The sequence below is a fragment of the Epinephelus lanceolatus genome, chromosome 6 (assembly GCF_041903045.1).
Source record: "Epinephelus lanceolatus isolate andai-2023 chromosome 6, ASM4190304v1, whole genome shotgun sequence".
Classification (NCBI taxonomy): Eukaryota; Metazoa; Chordata; class Actinopteri; order Perciformes; family Serranidae; genus Epinephelus; species Epinephelus lanceolatus.
In genome coordinates this window covers 8,655,236-8,678,334 of record NC_135739.1, presented here as the reverse complement: position 1 = coordinate 8,678,334, position 23,099 = coordinate 8,655,236, and the positions used below count along the sequence as shown (strand labels likewise).

At 39.4% G+C, this 23,099-nt stretch overlaps 1 protein-coding gene across 10 annotated transcripts in view; it reads left to right on the top strand.

Annotated features, from left to right (window-relative positions):
- Positions 1–2,649: 2,649 nt before the first annotated feature.
- lpp (LIM domain containing preferred translocation partner in lipoma) overlaps positions 2,650–23,099 on the top strand; it is a 244,864-nt gene continuing 224,414 nt past the window's right edge. The window contains exons 1-2 of one of the 10 annotated variants that reach the window (XM_078168576.1): positions 2,650–2,843; positions 11,397–11,468. The gene's annotated coding sequence lies outside the window, so the exon portion shown is untranslated. Of the gene's footprint in view, positions 2,926–11,393; positions 11,469–14,590; positions 14,717–23,099 lie in introns of those variants that run through there. The other 9 variants (XM_078168573.1, XM_078168574.1, XM_033621842.2 and 6 more) reach the window with 9 other exon arrangements.

Sequence of the window (23,099 nt, the reverse complement as noted above, 5' to 3'; positions counted from 1 at the left end):
CATTGACATACATGTATCTGAATATGTTGTTTTAGTTAGCTCAAGTGGGAAGCCAGCAACCCAAGTCATATATGAATATACACTAAAAATTATCTATATAGCCTCCTTTCTTTCTATATATATTTATATAAACATAAACATCTGACTACTATATATAAATATGTATATATCTATATCTCTCTCTTGCTCTCTCTCTATATATATATGTGTATATACTTACATATGTACATATATACATTTCTATATATACAGTATATATATGTGAAAAACAACATATTGATATACATTTATCTATCTATCTATCTGTCAAGTCATTCATTGTCTGTCACCGCTTATCACAGCTGACATATATATATGTGTGTGTGTGTGTGTGTGTGTATATATACATACATACCTATTTATATATATATATATATATATATATATATATATATATATACACAGTACAGGCCAAAGGTTTGGACACACCTTCTCATTCAATGCGTTTTCTTTATTTTCATGACTATTTACATTGTAGATTCTCACTGAAGGCATCAAAACTATGAATGAACACATGTGGAGTTATGTACTTAACAAAAAAAGGTGAAATAACTGAAAACATGTTTTATATTCTAGTTTCTTCAAAATAGCCACCCTTTGCTCTGATTACTGCTTTGCACACTCTTGGCATTCTCTCCATGAGCTTCAAGAGGTAGTCACCTGAAATGGTTTTCCAACAGTCTTGAAGGAGTTCCCAGAGGTGTTTAGCACTTGTTGGCCCCTTTGCCTTCACTCTGCGGTCCAGCTCACCCCAGACCATCTCGATTGGGTTCAGGTCCGGTGACTGTGGAGGCCAGGTCATCTGCCGCAGCACTCCATCACTCTCCTTCTTGGTCAAATAGCCCTTACACAGCCTGGAGGTGTGTTTGGGGTCATTGTCCTGTTGAAAAATAAATGATCGTCCAACTAAACGCAAACCGGATGGGATGGCATGTCGCTGCAGGATGCTGTGGTAGCCATGCTGGTTCAGTGTGCCTTCAATTTTGAATAAATCCCCAACAGTGTCACCAGCAAAACACCCCCACACCATCACACCTCCTCCTCCATGCTTCACAGTGGGAACCAGGCATGTGGAATCCATCCGTTCACCTTTTGTGCGTCTCACAAAGACACGGCGGTTGGAACCAAAGATCTCAAATTTGGACTCATCAGACCAAAGCACAGATTTCCACTGGTCTAATGTCCATTCCTTGTGTTTCTTGGCCCAAACAAATCTCTTCTGCTTGTTGCCTCTCCTTAGCAGTGGTTTCCTAGCAGCTATTTGACCATGAAGGCCTGATTGGCGCAGTCTCCTCTTAACAGTTGTTCTAGAGATGGGTCTGCTGCTAGAACTCTGTGTGGCATTCATCTGGTCTCTGATCTGAGCTGCTGTTAACTTGTGATTTCTGAGGCTGGTGACTCGGATGAACTTATCCTCAGAAGCAGAGGTGACTCTTGGTCTTCCTTTCCTGGGTCGGTCCTCATGTGTGCCAGTTTGGTTGTAGCGCTTGATGGTTTTTGCGACTCCACTTGGGGACACATTTAAAGTTTTTGCAATTTTCCGGACTGACTGACCTTCATTTCTTAAAGTAATGATGGCCACTCGTTTTTCTTTAGTTAGCTGATTGGTTCTTGCCATAATATGAATTTTAACAGTTGTCCAATAGGGCTGTCGGCTGTGTATTAACCTGACTTCTGCACAACACAACTGATGGTCCCAACCCCATTGATAAAGCAAGAAATTCCACTAATTCACCCTGATAAGGCACACCTGTGAAGTGGAAACCATTTCAGGTGACTACCTCTTGAAGCTCATGGAGAGAATGCCAAGAGTGTGCAAAGCAGTAATCAGAGCAAAGGGTGGCTATTTTGAAGAAACTAGAATATAAAACATGTTTTCAGTTATTTCACCTTTTTTTGTTAAGTACATAACTCCACATGTGTTCATTCATAGTTTTGATGCCTTCAGTGAGAATCTACAATGTAAATAGTCATGAAAATAAAGAAAATGCATTGAATGAGAAGGTGTGTCCAAACCTTTGGCCTGTACTGTATATATATATATATATATATATATATATATATATACATATACATAGACACACACACACATCATAAATAAACTACAACAAGGAAATCAAAACTGGACAAGGTAAACAAACATTTGACTACTATTTCTATATAGGCTATAAATATATATATAAAGTATCTGCCTGTCTGTCTGTCTGTTCATCCATATACATGTCAATATATATACATGTCACAAACAGACTAAAGCAAGGACAACAAAACTGGACAAGGTAAACATAAACATTTAACCGCTATGTACAGATATAAGTATATATTTACAAAGTGTCTGTATAGCCTACACTGAAATTATAAACAGTAATGCAGTAGCGCAAAGGGTGCTGGAATTAGTATGGGCTGATTAATATAACAGTTTTTTAATATACATGAAGTGGGTGGATATGATCATATATGTAGTGATGATATCAACATGGTAAAGATCAGTGACTATTTATACCATGAGAAATATAATTTACTGGTAAAGTGAATGCTGAGAAAAGAAAAGGGGAAACTACATTTAGTTATGCAGATTGTCCTGTTGCATACATACATCCCTGCGTAAACAACCAACAGGCCGTCCCGGGTGCTCGGTGTCACCGCTGGCCTGCTGCCTTACATGGGCAAACCTCTCAACTCCCTGAGACGGCTGGAATTTCAGAGCGTGACGTCACTGCCTACAACTCTCCCAGAATTTGGATCAAGAAGTTTCACTTTTTTTGGTGGGATTTGAACCTCTGTTAGGTTTCCTAGAAAGCGAGGTAAGCGAAACTACCGAGCACTCTTCCGGCGCTTCAGAGATACCTGCGACTATCGGCTGTGTTTGACCCGCTGTGACTGAAGGTATGCCCGGTAAACCCGGTGTTGGAGCTGCGGCTCGTCTCCAGTTCGTTCGGCCTTGTTGGGCTGTGATATGGATTTTACTGTAGCTCGGACTGAGTTCACAATGAGGGCGTGGACTCGCACGGTAGCCTTGGCTGCTGCTAATGTTACATGAGGATACTAACAAAGCTAACTTGTCGGTAGCTTGTGCCCAGCTAGGCTCAGTCAGGCGGTGAAAATATAAGACATTGTGAACCGTCAAGTTTTCTGGGCGTCTCTGGTGTGTCTGTTTTTAGCCAAGTGGTCTGCTGCTGAGCAATGCGGAAGACACACTGTCACCGGAGAGACATGAGAGAGAGACCCCGACTGTCTGCTGACAAATATGTCGCTTTATTTCACTTTTAGCAGAGTCATAACTCACAAACTGTCCCGTTACTGGAACAACTGTTAGCTAAGTTAGTGTTAGCTAGCTTTAGTGTCGTCGTTAATTAAAATAACCCCCATAACGTATGAACTTGTTTACGACAGCTGAGATTCGCCACGTTGTTTAAGCAGTTTTCATCACGGTCTTTTATCATTAACTCAAACAAAACTTTAATTTCGAGTCAGTTGTTTTGACTTTTGTACCCATTATGCTTCATAAATGACAATATAATTCAGAAATATGTTTGCTGAGGCCCATAAAGTCACATAGGAGAGGTCTAACGTTACAGTGCAGGCCTGCAATATACTTTTAATCCAGGTTTAAATCAAAAGACAAGGCAGAAAAGCATCACTGTCTTGATTTGTGACATTAAAATGCACAAACAGGACACACTTGGCTCCACCTAAACTCCCCATTCACTTCAATAGACACATGTCAGGTACTGTATCTTTACACTTCATCAAGGAAAGACAGCTCTGAATGACTTTCTTCCTCCTTTAGATAAGATTTTTCTTAAAGGACAAAAACCAAACAAATCCCATTCATTTCTTGGTATGAGGGAGTATTCCAGCGATGTTTATTAGTACCAAATGTCACTCCATTCATTACATATATTGTGAAGTTTTGTTTGCATTTGTGTGCCTCACTTAAAGGTCCAGCGTAGTGAGGATTGCAGATTGCAACCAGCTAAACTTCTCCCAGACATGACAGTTTTAAGGAATCAGTATGACACTGCAGAAGACACACTAGCTATGTTTCCATCCAAAAGTGATTCGAATCATTGGGGAATGCACATTAAAAGAAATACGAATCCTGTGTGTTTCCATTAAATGTACGGACTTTGGTGAAAACTACGAACTCGCGTGATCACCATGGAGAGAGGTGCGCTACGTCAGACTTAATTTGAACGTAACTGTTTCCATCCCCTGTTTTGCGAATCAACATTTTTTCGAATCAACCAAAACCTGTCTAAAGCAAGCGTATTTTAGTTTGTGCAAATCAGGGGATTTTAATTCGAATTTTGGCGTTTCCATCATAATTTTCCAATGCGATACTTCTAGATGCGCATCTAAACAGGCTGATGGAAACATGGCTACTGACTGTCTGCTGACAAATATGTTGCTGAATTTCACTTTAGTAGACTCATAACTTAGCGTCAATTTACTAAAGTGTCCCATTACTTGAACAACTGTTAGCTAAGTTAGTGTTAGCTAGCTTTAGCGTCGTCATTAATTAAATTAAATTAACCCCCATAACGTATGAACTGACTTGTTTACCACAGCTTAGATTCGCCACATTGTTTAAGCAGTTTTCATCACGGCCTTTTATCGTTAACTTAAAGAAAACTGTGGTTTCGGGTCCGTAGATATGACTTGAGATGTCTAACATTACAGTGCAGGCCTGCAATATACTTTTAATACAGGTTTAAATCAAAAGACAAGACAGAAAAGCATCACTGGCTTGATTTGTGACATACAAATGCACAAACAGGACACACTTGGCTCCACCTAAACTTCACTTCAATAGACACATGTCAGGTACTGTGTCTTCATGCTTCCTCAAGGAAAGACAGTTTTGAATGACTTTCTTCCTCCTTTAGATAAGAAGTTAAATGTTATCCACTTTAATGTCTAAGAAAAGGAAACAGTCTAAGCCTATTGTCTTCACTGCTGATTACATCCTTTGTGTTCAACACTGTCATTTTTCTTAAAGGACAAAAAACAAATAAATCCCATTCATTTCGTCCAGTGTGGTAAAGATTGCAGGTTGCAACCAGCTAAACTCCTCCCAGACATGACAGTTTTAAGGAATCAAAATGAAGATAATGCCTGTTCAGTTTCCCCCAACTGATCAAATCATTTTGGTTTTGAATGTCTGACAGTTTTGGCAGAATTTGGTATTTCTCAGTCTCGGAGCTTTTGAAGCTTGACATTTACTGTTTCATTTGTTGTTCTTAGTTCTATACTATAGGTTGGCTCCAATGCCAAAGTATTCATACGTAGGCAGTGATGGAAGAAGTATTCAGATCTTGTACTTAAACAGTTTGAGGTGGCATATAGGTGAGGGTTGCAGATTGCCACCAGCTGAAATTTCTACCAGTTGGAATTCCTTCAGTGTTCATTGTTCAGGACATTTTTAGTGGGAGCTGAATTATTCATAGAGGTCTTATCCTCTCCAAAACAGACCAGTTGATTAAAATAGTTAAAAACACTGCATGTTGGAGATGGGAAGCTAGCCCAGCACCTGCTCGGACAACTTAAGATTGAGACATTCAGGAGGTTTTTACCGAAAGCTGAATTATCCACAGAGGTCTCTTCCTCTCTGAAACAAAAGGACCAGGGGTCTCATTTATAGACATTGTGTACGCACACAACAAGGCCTGAAAGAGGCGTACGCCACTTCCCACGCAAAAGTTATCTATAAAAATGGACTTGGTGGGAGAAACTTTGACCTATGCCTACAAACATTTTGGAGACGGGACTTAAAGATCAGTGACTATGTTTTTTTTTTTGGCCCATGACATTTTTGGCTTTTGTCCGTACGTACATTTTTAGTATGGATTAGGGTTCGACCGATATGGATTTTTTGGGGCCGATGCAGATTCCGATATTATGGAATAAAAAAATCTGATAACCGATATATTGGCCGATTACATTTTTCAATTTAAAAAACCCCGAAATACCTGCTTTTGATGGCTTAAATGTAGTTCAGACACTCGTTACAAAGATATAAATTGAAGGAAGAACATTTTACTATTTTCAAATATTTTATTATCAGAAATTGTGTGGAACAAGCAGCATATGAACAATTTAAACACAAAATAAATCAAAAATATGATGTGCAAAAAGGCAGTAAACCTCTGGGATATAAAATAATCATGCAAAGTTTATATGAATTAAGACATTAACATGTATGTTCACAGTACCAGAGTTCTTCTTATTATTGCCAATTTAACAGAGGTAGGTCATAGGGCAAAAAGTAACACAAGGACATCATTTCTTGCCGATTATTCTCTAATGGCTATAATTGGCCGATTAAATTGGCCGGCCGATAAATTGGTCGGGCCCTGGTATGGATCTTGCGCATTGTTTTATAAATGAGACCCCGGGTGATTAAAACTTGTAAAAACATTAAATACAGCAGGTTCGTGTTACACATCTGTGTTTCTTCTGATGCTGCTCATGGCGGAGGGTTTGCTAAGTAGGTGGCAGACGTGTGCCCCATCTAGATCCAGCATTTGGTTTGTCGGTTCTGGGCTACTGTAGAAACATGGGGGTGCAACATGGCGATCTTCTTAGATGAGGACCTGCTCCCTATAAAGATGTAAGCAGCTCATTCATCATCATCATATTCCATTTCTTCAAATATATCCCCCTTAATCGTAAACACTGAACCTTTAACACTTCAAGATTTCTCCTAAAGCTTTATGTGGGTCACAGTCACAGATAACTCACTGAATACCTCCCAAATGTAGCTTTAACAATGTCAAAAATGTCTCCATCTTTTGTGAAAAGGAACCTTGGTCCAGACAATAGACATTGTTGTGCTATAAAATGTTGCTAACCTGAAAAATAAGTCTCACTTTCTTCTTTAAAAGACTGAATTCAAACTTTGACTTAGATGTTGGATTTCAAATCAATAACACCAAGGTCTCTGGAGAGTGCTGCCATCAAACCGAATACATCTGCGTCGCTCCGACACACTTTTGACTCAGGCAACATTAAACGGAACTGTCTTTAAAATCTTTGGTTAAAAAGGACTCGTTTGACAGCGTTGATGATGTTAAAGTTAAAAGATGAGTGCCTCAACTGCCTTTGAGCCCGGGCCCCCCTGGTAGGCTTAGTCAAGTTATTCTACTGTTTGTGTTACTTTAATGAGGATGTCCCTTTTCTGGAAGGAGCAGCCGCAGTTTCCCTGACTCAAAATGAACAGTTTTAGAGTTGAGTGTGATGTCAAGACAGTGAGCTTTCAGAAAGTGTTGCCTTTGTGAGTGTTACCACAGTCAGGAACCAGTGTGCATCTCTCTGTGAGCCGTGGCAAATGTGGCCTGTTGGTACCAGAGTTTTTTGTGTTTTGTGCTCTTACATTTGATCTACAGACTACTGTCAATCTTTGCCATTTAACATCACTTAAGGTATTTCCAGAATCCTCAAAAGATTTGTCTAATCATCTGGATGCTCCGTGATAAGAAATATTTTTAACCAATTTCCCAAGTTGCAGCCCATTTTCTGAATGATGGAAGCTGGAGTGGATATTTCTCCTTGCTTTATTTATCCAATTTGAATTATATTGGTTCACACTGATGCTTCTTTGCAGTATTCAATATTTTCACAATAATAATGTGTTAATATTTTTCTGAGGCGATGTAGTTGCAACTTGATAAATGGGTTCAAATCCATTTTATTGTGCAATAAACAGAATATATTTGAATCCAGATAGTTAGAAGATGCTCTGAGGAATCTGGAATCACCTCTAGAACAGCATTAAGTGTTGTTTAAGGGCAGGTTTTTATTATTTTCATTATTATTATTTATTTTAGGTATCTCTATCATTTTGTGGCTCCCCAGTAGTGTTCCTTTTCCACGTAACCTGACGTAGATTTCTGCATGGTGATGTTGCTTCACATAAACCCCCTTACCAGTCTAATGTGCCTTTTTGTGACTCAGGTTTTCATTCATGTTACATTTAGTCACGTTATGTCATATCAATCTAATTGAATAGCTGGTTAGTTAGTCATGCTAACATGCTAACTTACCATTGAAGGTGCACAACTCTACGAGCGTGTGGGTGGTTTAATTATATGGAGGATTTACTGAACATTTGTTCGTAATTTTCGCAGTTATATTGCGATAATTATTGTTATCATTTTTTGTTTTTTCTTATCGCTGTGGACACCACATTAGTTTGGGTCCAGAAGTCACATGATAACACAAACTAACTGATCGAGGCAGCGTTAGACAAGCAACTCCTGTGTTCTGCGAGGTAAAATTGCTGTTTTTTTTGTCAAAGGATTCTCGTGACTTTGAAGAGAGCTACGGAAAGGCTTTAGTTCCCCATCAGAGATAAATATTAATATAAATATTATCAGTGCTGTAACCTATGTCACTGCTTTTTGCTAACCGCTGAGTAAGTGTTTCCATTTGAAGAAACTGGAAAAGAACGCAGAATGTAATGATAAAACATGAGAAGCATGAACTGAGGCTAGCTACCATCATTTAATGTAAGTCTGGGGACTCTCGAACCCGAGACTCTTGAACTTCTATTAGTGATGTAATGTGAAATAATTAACCTCCACCGAAATACGCAAATACGACAGAAAAACGTTACATAAATCACGTTAGAAGAAAAAAAAGTGTATATTCCTTTGACAGATAATGACACCAGACTTCTGAGACAACATACAGAGCACAGCACGGACATGTCAGTGCCCGCTTAAAATTTCTGCTGTGCTCTCAGGTAGGGTGTGACATGTAGTAGCCTGGTTTGCACAAAACTACTGTTGTTTGTCTTTAACTTAAATCATCATAGATCACTGAAAAGTCCAGCAGGACATTTCATTGACACAATACCTGCATATCTCCAATATCTGAAACTACACTCAGGGTAAAGACTAGTTGCAAAGTAAACTCATGTCCTGTGCTTTTACCATCCCAACAGTGCTTCATATCCTGTGAGAGTGATGTAGGCTAAATCACTGTGTCAAACAATTTGTCAACAAGGCGATAGGGGTTCCTGACAAGACATAAAAACTATCTACCTCATAAACTGACATAATTAAACTTAATCAGGTATAATAAAGTCATAAACTGCTAAACTAAACCTAACTAAAACAGCTAGCAGGTTGTCTACAGCTCCTTAAAGGGCATAAAATGTCTTAAATTCAATTTTATAAATGTAAGTCCTTAAAATTAGTTGTCTTAAATTTGAATTTTATTTGCCACGAACATTTTATCTAATTTCATTTATCCATATTTTAATTTTGTTTTGTCAAAACGAGTCAAGTTTTTCTCCATAAAAGTCCACATTTTTGATGTTACAAGTCTTTAAATCTACCACTGAATACTAATACGTCTTTTTACTTGCACTGAGCTGTTGGCAAAATGTAGATTAACTTACCTCACTTTTACCTTATTCCTCCATAACATCTGCCTCTGCATGGGAACCCATATACACTACTTACTTTCATACTCACCTGCAATGCTTGAATGAGAAAATGATGATTCGTCCAAAAATCTGTCTTAAATTTGGTCAGAAATGATCATGAAGAAGGTCTTAAAGGCATTAAATTTAAGTGTCTAATACCTGCAGACACCCTGAGCTAATCAGTTAAATTGTTATCAAGTGACAATTACATGTTACAGCTTCAGTCTGTATGACAAAATGAGCAGTGAAGACATGATGTGCGACGCTTGTGACAGGCATTATTTTACATTTTATAGCAATAATCAAAAGCAACAATAGATGAATAGACGAATATTGCTACTTAAGGCTTCAACCGTACAGATTAGCCTTGTGTATTCAATCATGAGAGAGCAAAAAAAAATTGAATTATCTGTTTTCCCCATGAACTGAGCAACAGGTTTAAACATCCCTTTGTTTCAGGTGCAGTAAATATGTTTTTCTGCACTTAACCCTGACCCTGACTGCAGTGCTCAGCAGCACTTAATCATGGCTGCTATTCCAGTGGTTTGATATTTGTGATGAACAGACACATCTTATTTATTTGGTTGAACTTCCAGTTTGCTTTGCCACTGGAAGTGAGTGTTATATTTATCTCTTGTTTGGATTGAATGGAATTGAGCAGGAGGCATATCTTTGCTGATGTTATTAGATATTAAATAGTGTTATTTTGCATGATCGTGCCCTTATTCTGGCAATTGGATTTGGTGTCTTTGACCTTTTCTCAGGACTACGAGGACTGTGCTTGATTGACATCTCCCTTACTCTCGTCTTGATTCACCTGCTGCAGGGGTGGGACAACTGACAGTGTCAGCATTCTTGATGCTATTTGGTCCGCTTTAAACGAACCCTGGTCCGCTTCCAAAGATAGTTCGGTTCGTTTGGAGTGGTGTGAACGTTCATTCGAACTCTGGTGCGGACCAAACGAGTGAACTCTGGTCCGCTTGAAAACTGGGGGTCTGGTGTGGTTCGCTTACAGTGGGAAATGCAAACGGACTATCTAGTGAACCAAAGAGAGGAAGTGACATAGAGTGCAGTGTATTTTGGGTAGAAAAAAAAGGGAAAGTGGGAGGGGATGGATTTCCGTTTTCGGTCCTGGCCAAACAATGAGCTGGGTTTTCTTCTTCCTCGTGCTTTTTTTCTTCCTGGTCAGTGGTCATTTCGGGCAATAACTGCGCGATGTTGTCTAGGTGGTTTGGTCCACTTTAAAAAGTGCAGTGTGAAAGTGAACCAAACCAAATGAATGTGTAGCATTTTTCGGCATTCCCCGTCCAATTGAACCGAGTCCCCTGGACTATCATGGTGTGAATGTGCCCTTAGAGTTTGGTGACATCATGCCACTCCCAGCGTAGCTCTACCATACTTCAACCTGACTAATCAGCCAGGATTATTAACAAAACTTGTGTGGCTTGGCCTTTAAATCTGACAGATCAAAATAATTGTTGTACATTTAAATACCACTAAGCAGCAACATACTGCTGTAAAAAAAGTTTGTCCCTTTCCTGACAGAGGTACCCTTATCTGAGTTGTCATCACTAAATAATTGTTACAGTGTGGTGAAATATCTTCTGTAGTGCCACGTGTCAACATTGTTTTCCCTGTACTGTATCTTTGCAGTGAAATATTACTCCAACAGGCTGTGACAGGTGCCTGGTGAGAAGTGACAGACTAAAATTTAAATGGACAACTTACACTTGGGTTCGTGCAGGATTTATAGGAGCCCGTCCATGACTTATCTTTCCACTGATAAACCATACACTCGTGGAAGGAAATATCCTTGAGTTGACAGGACCCACTCACCATGTTGGTGGGGACCTGCACAGCACAATTATAGTTATGTAATCCGTTTGAGTAATACAGAGTTGTCTGTGTTTCTCAATCTCAGCAGATTTCAACATACAGTAAAGGGCATCGCTTCAACAGTCTTCCAGGAATCCCGTACATCCAGAGAGGAGAAAAGGTAAGATAGCTTTTACTGTGTTGTGCTTCTTTATTTACTGTGTGCTGGTCTTGTTTTTGTCCTGCTTTTGTGCTTTCACGTTGGATGGTAGTAGAACTTATGTTTGAAAGGTCGTGCGTTGCACTCTAAGCGCAAAAATATGGACATAATTTAGCAAGTCAGGGTCAAGTTATTCTCAAAAACTAACATAAATTTGCCCATGAGGATGATTTGGGAACTTAAAGTTGTTCAGTGGTGAACACAGTAAAGCAAAATATGATTGTTCGTCCCCCGGTGTCAGTGCTTGTTAGTAAATCATTGTGTTAAACAGTGCATCTTAAAATGAGAATTGCTCTTAATTTCTCCTTGATGTAGTATCTCTGTGAGCTTTACAGCTTCAGGTGTAGTGTCTTCTCTGTTTTAGGGCCAAGCTTCAGGCCTTAAAGTGAAAGAAGGTTGCTACTGTGTATGCAAACAAAAGTTTTATGAAGCCTTTTGTGGTTTCAGAGGGAGCTTCGGGTTATCTGATAAAAGTCCTTGAGTGATGTCGTTTGAGTCAGCGATGGTTGCGGCTGAAGACTGCAAGTTTGAAAGTGAAAAGAGTCTGTTGGTGTGGAGTTTGACAGAAGTGAGTTTACCAGACCTCTGTAGCTCCTCATCTCTGCTTGAGTCTCAAGGCTACATTAGCTGCTGCTAGCATCACCCAAATCTCTAAACGAACTGTTGGCTGTCGAGTTGTCTTGTGGGTGAGGCGGGTGCCAGATTTTAACAAGGGTAAAAAAAAAAATGTGTGGAATAAAAAAAGATGATATCGCTGGTTTTGCTGCATCGATTTTGACTTTTTAAAAACTGTGAGTCTGATAATTTTAAAGGTGCTTTACTAATAGCTGGAGGCCTGTTTTAATGTTTAGGGCCTGTTTAATTTGTTAGACTGCTCACTCTGTGTTTTGTAAAGTGACATAAGTCTAAAACCAATCTCAAGAAGTTGCTCTGAACTCACTTGCTACAATACCAAAGATGTTAAGCCCAGTTCAGACCAATGATTTGCGACAAGACGAGTTGAAACAGGCAACTACTTGCGATGTGCCGCTCTGCAACGTTCTAAAAACCTGCTGGTTCACACCAATGCAACTAGATGAGATGGTGTATCATCTCTATGCAACAATTCTCTGTACTTCCGTTCTGATTTGCAGCTTTTCAGGCTTATTTTTGGGAAAAAGAGGGCTCGAACACACCGTCTGCGGTCATTTTGACTTGACCAGCGGACTTAATTACAAACCGACTGGCTTTAGAATCAGGTGACATGCTTTATGTTCCAAAACCAGCCGCCCGCAATTTGAGCAGCGGAGTTGCAGGTGACACCATCAGCCGGCTTGAATCAAGCTCAGACCGGCCAGTTCACACCTCTACAACTTTTCTCTGCAACGTTCTGAAACGGTTTTGTCTTGTCGTGAATGTTTGGTCTGAACTGGGCTTCACACCTGAGTGCTCATGCAGAAGAGCACTTGTACACGTTAAAACATGACGGTTGTCTTTGTGGGAGGCTGTTTGTCCCACCCTCTCCCACTGTGATTGGAAGTAACGTGCGGCACTCAGTGTAGAATAGATACTTGGTACCTTGTCAAGCTGCTGGAGTTTGTAGCAGAGTGTAAATAGGAGACACCTCAAGAAAACTCTTTCCTTTTCAACGAGTCAAGGTAGAGCTGGCGCTGCAGCTGCACGTCACCGTCTTCCATTTGTTGTTGTTCAAACGTGCTGGTAGGCGTTTGTCTTCTTCTTCCTTTGGCATTTAATGGCAGACTAGAACACCTGTAGGCGTACATGCTGCCCCCTCAGGTCTGGAAGAATTGCATCCCTGGTGACTACAGTAATGGAGAAAAATTAGTCCCACCACGTTTTCAGAATTTTGGCGTCCACTTGGTACCAAAGTATCAGTTCTTGTGACATCCCTAATCTCAGCTGGCCGAGGTTGATTGCATTCATCGTGGTTTAGCTCATTGTTAAGAGCACACATTATGAAACCATGGCCACCTCTTTTATTTAAGTTTTCAGCTTCTTCGATGTTATGTTAAAAGCTCTGCGTGGACATTGCAGCCAATTTCTCGCGTGACCCTGTTTGGCCGTCTCTTCCGAACATGCCAGGATTTTGTCTTTCAGAGTTTGGCTTTCATTAAGACAACATTCCAAAAAATTTGTAGCACCTCACTCTTCTCCCACAGATCACCTCCATCGCAACAGGCTTTTCTCATCTCTTCTCAAGTACCAGACAAATGTTGCATTAGCGTCATGTAAAAGTTACATATATTCTCGTATGTCTGTTCAGACCGACTTGGCTTTGGATCAGATTTGCACCAGATTTAGGACTTCGGGATTCACAGAAGGTTATTTAAAAAAGCAGAGACTGTATTTTAAATGCAAATATATTTTAAAGAATTTATGAACATGTAATAATTTCAGTTGTCTGAATGCGGCCTGTCTCTTTGGGATTTGCATGAAGTGGGTTGTTCTGTTTGAGGAAACGAGCACTCTTAAGCCAAGTTGCTCTTCAAAACCGTTCCAGTCCATGCAGGGAGGTGTAATGTTCTCTCTTAGCAGCTGTTAATATTACCGTGATCTCCGCTGACCCACAGCACTCATGGGATGTAATCAGACTTTAATTACACCTTCTTAATCACTTGAAGACAATCTGTGTGACAAGACAGCTTCTCACAGTAAATGTGCTGTCCTTAACGTCTACTCTGGCCCCTGTCTCCTGATTAACAAAAAAGTAAATTATGATTATGTTTCCCTGCTTTTTTGCAAATTTATTAAGTTTCCTGTTTGTGGTTTTAAGCTATCTAATCTTCTCCTCTCCACATTTCAACTGCCTTCCCTTTAAGAAATGAAGCTTGTGGGGCAGACTCACAGTGTTACCCATCTTAGGTCAGACTGAATCCAAAGCGATTGTGAAAAGTTCCTCTACAATCATCTTTATTATTCCTAGTGAAAGGTATGCACCACAGAACTGGCTGTGCTGAGTGACTCTGGCTCACGGAGTATGGCATTCCAAGTTAAAAGCAAACCAAACTGATATTGCCCTCAATACTGTCTTCATATTTTCTCCATATTTGGAAATGTTTACCTCCTCATGATGGTTGACAGAGGTTGGGAGAGGGGATGTGAGTCATTTCAGCTGCATAAGGCTTTCTAGGGGTGAGAGGAGCCTTCTAAGTGACTGCCATTTAGTGAAGCTAGCATTTTTCTGTGCTTCAATGATCTAAAGAGAAGCTGTGAGTATCATTCTGTGCTTAATTTCTGTTTCAATATTTTAGTTTTATGGCAGCATGTGTGTGCACAGTGAGAGAATGCTATTTGTTATCGTTTCAATTGCCTTACATAATATGATATAATGATTTAGAGGAAGTTAAAATCATTGATTGGTCCATGCTCTTGCCTTTTTTGATAACCATATATATATTTGCTGCTCGTGGGGAACTTGTCCACCTTTATGTCACTGTTAGATTGTAGGTTTGAAGTGTAAAGAAGATGCTGTTTCCTCGCATCAGACACATTTCAGACACATAATGTTCCCGTGCATCTCTGCAAATATGGAAAAGACAGGGACTTGATATTGACTGAGCTCACCAGATATTTTGGGAAAGTTTTTTTTTTTTGTAAAAGTTCGGACTAACTTTGCAGCACTGCAGTGAGAACATTTTTGTCCGCGAGACTGACCTTGTATACAAACTGTCTTGTCAGTTATATGAGGAGGTTAGAGATGAAGGTGAAAAGCGCACAAATCTGTTGTGTCTGGCCGAACTGAATACATATTGTAGGATAAAAACTGTTAAATAGCCCAGTATGTTTTTCCTGCAGATGGCTTCTGGTTGTGTTTGTGTATATGTGTGTGTGTGTGTGTGTGTGTGTGTGTGTGTGTGTGTGAGATTGAGTTGGGGGCAGCTCGGGTCATTGAAGAATACCGGTTTTGCAAACATACACTCTAACTGATATCTACACCTTAACAGGTCTGACCTTCCTCCTGGCTCTTACTTTCACACTTCAAACATTCAGTGGCAGGTGCCTGGCAGTAGTAGTAAATGATTTTACTTAGCTTTAAGCGCTGGTGCTGCTGACTTCAGTGATGGTCTGGTGTGATTATCTCTCACTTTTATCTTAAAATTCGCTCGGACTGTATCAGCGTTCAGCCTTAGAGCTAGTAACCCTGTTTGCGTGCTGATGTCAATTGTTTCTTTTTTTTCCCATATCATTTTACTTAATGCTGGATCTGTATGCTTGTACATTTATGACTGAATATAAGCTACTAGAAGCCAGTTATCTGTTTATGAAACAACACTTAAAGCATATTTTTTGCCATGCTTGTCCCTTTGTTTCCCACAGTTTTCATAGTGCTGACCAGTTCGAACCAAACCCTAAACCAAAACTTATAGCTGCTTTCATATTGTGCTATATATACTGTATGTTTGTGTATGTGTTGCTTTTCTGGGAACATGGCTCTCTTGTACAGTTCACGAAAGCCAGTATGCATTTTAGACATACACCCATTGCATGTCTTTTTTTTGTCTTTTTTTTTTTTTTTTTTTTAGATATATGTGTACTCTGCAATGAGTAATGACCATATTATTTTTGGACCGCAACTGTTGAGCAAGAGTTAGCCATATAACTAATTTGTTGGTTCTAGATTGCAGACACTAATAATAATGCCATAATAATTTTATTTGTATCACACTTATCTAAACAAGGTCACAAAGAGCTTCAAAATGTGCATGAAAATAAGAATACAATATTTAAAAAAGAATGGTGTGCACAACGGCAAAAGGAAATAAAACACAAAAATTACAAACCAAAAAAGTACAAATCTTTCTGGTAAAAACATGTTTTAAGCAATGATTAAAAAACGGGTAATGTGCGAGCCAGCCTAATCTCCTCAGGCAGTGAATTTCAGAGCCTCGGGGCCTTGATGGCAAAGGCCTGGTCATCTTTAGTTACGAGTCTTGATCTAGGGACGACTAGTGAGGGTTGGATTGAGGATCTCAGGTCATGACTAAGAGCGTCGCTAGTCACAAGCTCAGCCATATAACTGGGGGCTAAACCATGCTGAGCTTTAAAAGTTACTAGACGAATCTCAGAATTAATTCTGAAGTCAACTGGCCACCAGTGAAGGGAGGTGAGAACTGGGAAGATATGTGACCTATGATTTGTCCCAGTTATAATACGAGCTACAGCAGTCTGTACCAGTTGAAGGTTACCATTTGTGGTTTTGAGTTAAATGTCTCGACTACTATTGGATAGGGCTGCAACTAACGATTATTTTCATCGTTGACTAATCTGTCGATTATTTCTTCGATTAGTCGACTAATCATTTTATCGAAAAATGTGTTAAAATGTTGAAAAATGTTGGTCTGTCTCTCCCAAACCCCAAAATTATGTCATCTAATGTCTTGTTTTGTACTCACGCCAAAGGGTTTTAGTTCACTGTCACGGGAGAGTGTGTAAAGCTGCCAATATTTGAACGTAAGAAGCTGCAATAAGAGTATTTTGGGGTACTTTTATAGTACTTTTCTATGAAAAATGACTCAAACTGATAAGTCGACTACTAAAATAGTCACAGATTATTTTAATAGTCGATTAGGCATCGATTAGACGGCTAATCGTTGCAGCCCTACTATTGGATTGACAGCTATTAATTGGTACATGTCCCCTAAATTGTATAAACGTTGGTGATCCCTTCACTTTCAGTTCATCATCATCATCAGATCAAAGTTTCAGTGTGTCCAATACTTTGGTTTCTGACCAAATACCTGCAAAACTGGTGGTCACTATTGACACTACCATGGCTGTTTAAACAATGAAAGGTTTGTGCGGGATATCCTGCGTTGCCTTGTGAAGATTCACTCTGACCAATCAGTGGTCTGCAGTGTTTTAACTCTGGTATCAGGTAATTTCATTTGGAATCCCAACCGAGATGGTGCCAAAAAAAGGAGCAGGTACTATCCACTACTTTTGCCAATGGAAACCAACAATGAACAATTCACAGCGAGTCAAGCCGTGCTTACCATCCAGTGGAAATGAGGTTATGGTCTAATTTTATCTGATGTGCCTCAGGCTTTTGCTGCTGTTAGGGTGAAATGTTGATAACCATTTGACTTAAAGAGAAACTGTATAACGTGAAGTAGAAATACAACATTTTTTCTTCTTATAATTCAAAAAGTGGATTTCATAAGCAACAAAATGTTTCTTAGTTAAGCGTACTCTGCTTTTCTGCGGCAGTCTTTCTTGGTCTAGTGCGACTGTTAGCTTATGGTGGCTACAGACGCTTTTTCACAACTCCCAACACTTCATATCACTGCCAAAGATACCATTTAATGTCGGAAAAAGATGCACAGGGCTTTCAGCTAACTCCAATGTAAACCCATCTGTGACAATAATTGACGCTGAGAGCAACTGATGTTGTTTAAAGAGTGCGAAAGTCTGCGTCAGGCGGGAGGGAGGGCTATGTTGATTGGTCAAACAAAACAAGACTTTCACCTGGGAGTCTGCAGCTCTGCGTCCTGTGTGAGAGCAAAATTTATTGTTGTTAAAACATAACATAAAGTAATTTTAGAAAGGTTGTCATGTACATGTTTCAGCTATGCATCACAAATATATGCCAAAGGGTGGCCTCTGCATTGCTATCAGGTGCCGCGAGGTGTGACAAAGTGTTGGCAGCTAAATGTTAGCAAAGTTGAGATATTTAGATACTGTATGATTGAACTGGTTCAGTTCTCTGACTTTATAAGTCATCTCTACTCGTGCTACTGTCACATTATGCTTTAGCATTTACCATTATCCCACAGTTGCTCAGCAAAATTAACATAGTCTCACTTTAAAGCACTGTGACAGACAGCTGTGTGCACCAAGGCAAGGAAGATGACAGTAGCTTTATTGAGGAGAGTTAGTCAGGAGGAGTCAGAATTGATTGTCATAATAAAAAACTATGGGAAAACATCTAGAGTGCTTTGATGGCCTAATTACTTTTGAGTAGCCATCAAAGTTAATCATGCTGTAGCTGATTTTTACACACCCTGTTAGTGACTTTGTATATTTAAAGATCAGCTTTGTAAGATCCACAATTATCCAACATAAATATTGAACTATTACCACAGAAATTCATTAGAATTATTGTAGTTCAATGCCAGTTTTATTTACAATCACACTATCAAGAGTGTTGCAGTGAGCAGATCATTAACGAATACTCTCAACAAGAGTGTTTTGAGATAGTTCATTGGCTCTACTAGTTTAATAAGCAGTGACAGATGCTCATCGTTGGTTACATCGGTCTCTGGCGACGTCTTCAACACTCTTAAAATGACTTAATCTGGTCTCACTCTACTTTGCAGTCCTTAATTTTAAGACGTTGGTATCCCCAGATTGGGAGAGATTGCATGTTTTCAGGACGAGTCCTCCAAATGAATCTTGTCAACAAATTAAGGCATGATTAACAAGAGCAATTACACTGAGGATCCAACTGAGCTGAGGAGAATCGAGCCAAAGTGGAGATTATCTCTCTTATTAAGGAGAATCACTTTAAGGGTTTGATTACTTTCTGTTTTTGTCTTTAACTCTTGATTACTCTTTAACTAATGATGCCTTCTCAACAGCTATTTTTTTGGTGGAGTTTTAGAGTGCAGATTGAGCACTGAGATTGTATGTGAACATGTGTGCAGTGTAGCATCTGTTTTTTTGTTGTGGCACCAACAATAATAGAAGTGGAATTATTGCTGGTTAATTGGAATTGAAAAGCAGAAGTATAATTTTCCAGTGTATCGTAATATACTCTGATAGCATATTTGGCAATGATAGCTCTGATACTCTTTTTTTATGTCAGTATCTGTTTGGAAATTCTGGATTTTGGGATTTTCTCCCAATCTAAGTCGAAGTTTTTCTCTTTCCCAGTCAACCTGGATGGTGAGAGTCAATAAACAACAATCTCTGACACATTATTTTCAATAGATTGCTGTTTTTTATGGGTGAGTCTTTGATTTTAATGTCGATTTGGCTGCATGCTGGTGGCCAGTGTGTGTTTGAGCATAATTCATCACCTCAGTTAAAGGTTTTCAGCACTCCCACACCCACTGCATGATGTTCTGAACCTTTATGGTTGGATGCTGGAAGATATGTGATGAGATGTCAGCAGCCTCCGCCAGACATTTATGTAATGTCTGAAGAATTCTGTTTTTATTTCAAAAGTATTTCGCTAAATGCACCCTGTTCCTTCATGTACTTTTTTGTACTTTTCTTTCTTCAGGAAAGTTTCCATCTTTTTGTAGAGCCCAGATTTCCCTCTGGAAAAGCCTCATATTGCTGCCAGTGAAGCCTGTGGCCATTTGTTGTGTTAAGATCTCTGAAATTCAAGGATTTTTTAAAAATATATTCCACTTTTTTCTTTTTGTCTCATCAGATAGCCTGATCTTGAACATAGTACAAACTTAAATTAGCTCCTAATTTAAATGTTTGGTGTTAAAGAATTCAGTTTCAAAGCACCTGATGGACATTTACAGTGTGCATTAAAGTACATTAAATTATTTTATTAGTGTCACTAAGGTATAGTCGAGTATGGACGTACAGAGCCTGTTTACACCTGTTATTAACATGTATTTCGGTGATCTAAACCCATGTGGACATTTAAGTAGTGCCTGCATCACTTAGGCTAGAAGGTCAGAGGGTCCTACGCAGTTATTACATCCATACTTTCACAAACTGCTGGCTAGCAGACCTGCTAGACACGTTAGTGATTGTGTCGGTGCAGCTCGAAGTATAGCCTCCATCCATAGGGCAAAACTATGGACGGTCCCGCAACACTTTGTCCAAGTCATCTCAAAATGGGCAAGTAATAGAGTGTTGGCGAGTGGTCACTAAAACAACCTTTTATTCGTCATTCATGACGTAGTCCTTGTTGGGGATGCATGAGGACACATTAGCGTTTACACTGCATAAGGTATGTGGTCACATGCTTCCCAGACCACCAAGTGGTTTAAGTAATTGGATCAAAATGCATCTTGAATTTTGATCAGATCACCAAAGACACAGGTTAATACCAGGAGTAAACAGACCCACAGTCTTGAAATATTTCAGCTTTGTGTCATTAATCCATTTGAAATCCTATAAAGATAGAATGAGACACATTTCCTCTTTATACAAAAACAGATAGACGTTGCCAGATTTACTCTTAGCCACTAGCTAGATGTTCAGAATATCTACTAAACCTATAAATGACACAAAAATCCATCTTGTCAGGCTTCAAGAAATGCGTTTGTGACTGAACCATGGTGGTTCTGACCAATAAGTGTCTTGTAAGGAGCTTCTGGCAGCTACAGGTGTAGTTTAAGTGTGTGATGACATGGTGAGGTGACTGTTCAAAACAATGGCAGTGTAGACAAGTGTGTAGGTTTTGGGTCCTCCACCAGAAAATGTTGAGTATTAAACTCTTGATTTTCTGCATTCTAGGGAATTTCAATGCACCAGTTATAAAAGTCTTCTGCTACTTTCCTGTTTTTGTCGGGGGGACAAGTGCACATGTTTTAAATATTAAGGGAGACGTGTCCCCTTAACTAACCTCCCCCTCTACACCTATTAGAGTAGATGCTGCAGTAGCATCAGTTATATCAGAGCTGGAGAGTATTTCTTCTCTGAAAGAAGTGCAAAAAAGGGCACTGAAGGCTTTTCTTGATGGAAAGTTTTTGCTCTGCTCCAGACTGGCTTCAGCTTCCGTAATAGATGGTAACAGACAGATGGTTCGTCCAATCACCTGCCAAGTAGTTTTTGAAAGTCCCCGCCCTTTTCCAATCAGTTTCCAATGACAGCTTCTCAGATGGTTCTGTGCAACAAACCATCTGGTGCATCAGGTTACTATGATAGTGCCAACCATATTACATATTTAACTTGTATACGTGGCCTCATTGCTGATTACTGATTTAGGAAAAGCTGAGTTAACAGTGGCTTTTTTGATAAAGTCAGGTAACTCCTAAACATCAACAACTTTGTAGAATTAGTCGTCTTGTTTATTTGTGTGATGGTGATCTGATCCCAACGGCCGTCATGTTTTACGTATGGTTGTTGAGAATTTCTGTTTTCTGTTCATCAACACTTGCCAGTAAACAACAGTAATCTTTAACATTGTCACGATGACAGTGGAGTGATTGTGTGCCAAAAGTGACATTTTCTCTGCGCCCCTATCATTTAGGATCACCACTAACTGATTAATCTCAGATTAGTCAGATGCTTGAGGCTAATGGGACACTTTACACAATGTGACTGATTCACTTGCTCGGCATGCAGTGACAGATGCCAGCCTCTAAAGATGGTCAAATTACTGAAGCATGTTGTTGGCAAAACACAGAGCCGTTATTGATGTACCAAAACATATAAACTGCAAACCACATAAATCAGATTAGAATGACGAAAGTATGAATGATGTCAGTGGACATGGTCAGTGTTACAGCTTAAAATGTTTGATTTTTGAATGTCAAAAACATGAAGTGAAACCAAGTAATGAACAAGGTCATTAAATATCACTAACATTTTCTTTACTGGAAATTCAAAAAAAGCTTCTTCAATTGAATTTAAACAAAATGGAAGTGTTCACATTAAAAAAACACTCTTGACAGAAAGTGAGACGTAAATTACTTTTCCCAAACCATAATGAAAAATCAGCTATGACCAGGGATGCGTAAGGGGTCAAAAAGAAGTTTAAAGCTGGTGCTATAAGCTTTCTTGAGTAACTCTTCATCCATTTTGAATGTTATTCTTAACCAAGCCGTGGTTTTTCTTGATCTTTATTAAGAAAAAAGAAGAATTTATTAGCTGAACATTGGTATCGGCCCATATTTGCCTTGTTGACTGCCATTAGCCTATTGGCAGATTCGATGACGTTCACGGATGGCAGTGGCCAATGTTTTTCTGTAGGGTTACATTAATTTTGCGCAGGGTAAAAAGCAGGGCTTCAGACTAATGGCCACAAACTTAAATTAACGAACAGGTACAAGAAGAATACAGCTACTTTATGGCAAATGGACTCTCATTGTTTTGTTACGAGATGGCGAATAGCAGCCGGCATCCCATCCTTCCGAGGACACAAACGTGTTTGTGATGAACAAAATCCGAGTTACAAAAAACTGAGTTACATTGTGATGCATTCAAGCACTATGTGGTAAAAAATGAGCATTGGGAGAAGTTAAATTCTAACTTTGTCATGCAAGTTGAATGTAATATTGAATAAATAACAACAAAAACAAAATAATAATAAAAAAAAAAATATTTTCCCACCCAATTAAAGAAAAAAAAAATCTGCCCACACAACCTTTGTTTTACAAAATATCTCCGTCCACACTAGAACGCAAAAAGACCAGGCTAGCTACAATGTTAGCACCACTAGCCATGCTGACATTGCTAACGGTGGTTACAGAGCTAACACTGATAATACAATCAACAATGCTAAAGGGGTTTTATGGCTAAAAAACTGAGCTGCTTACTCACCTGGCTCGCTGGGGGAGACCAGAGGGTGGGCACAATCTTTCCCCATTTACGCTTTTGGATCGGGATGGTGAGTGCGGTAGTGGCTGGATGAGCAGCAATGCTAACACTAGCTAGCTCCCACCAGACCTGGTTAGAGCGCAG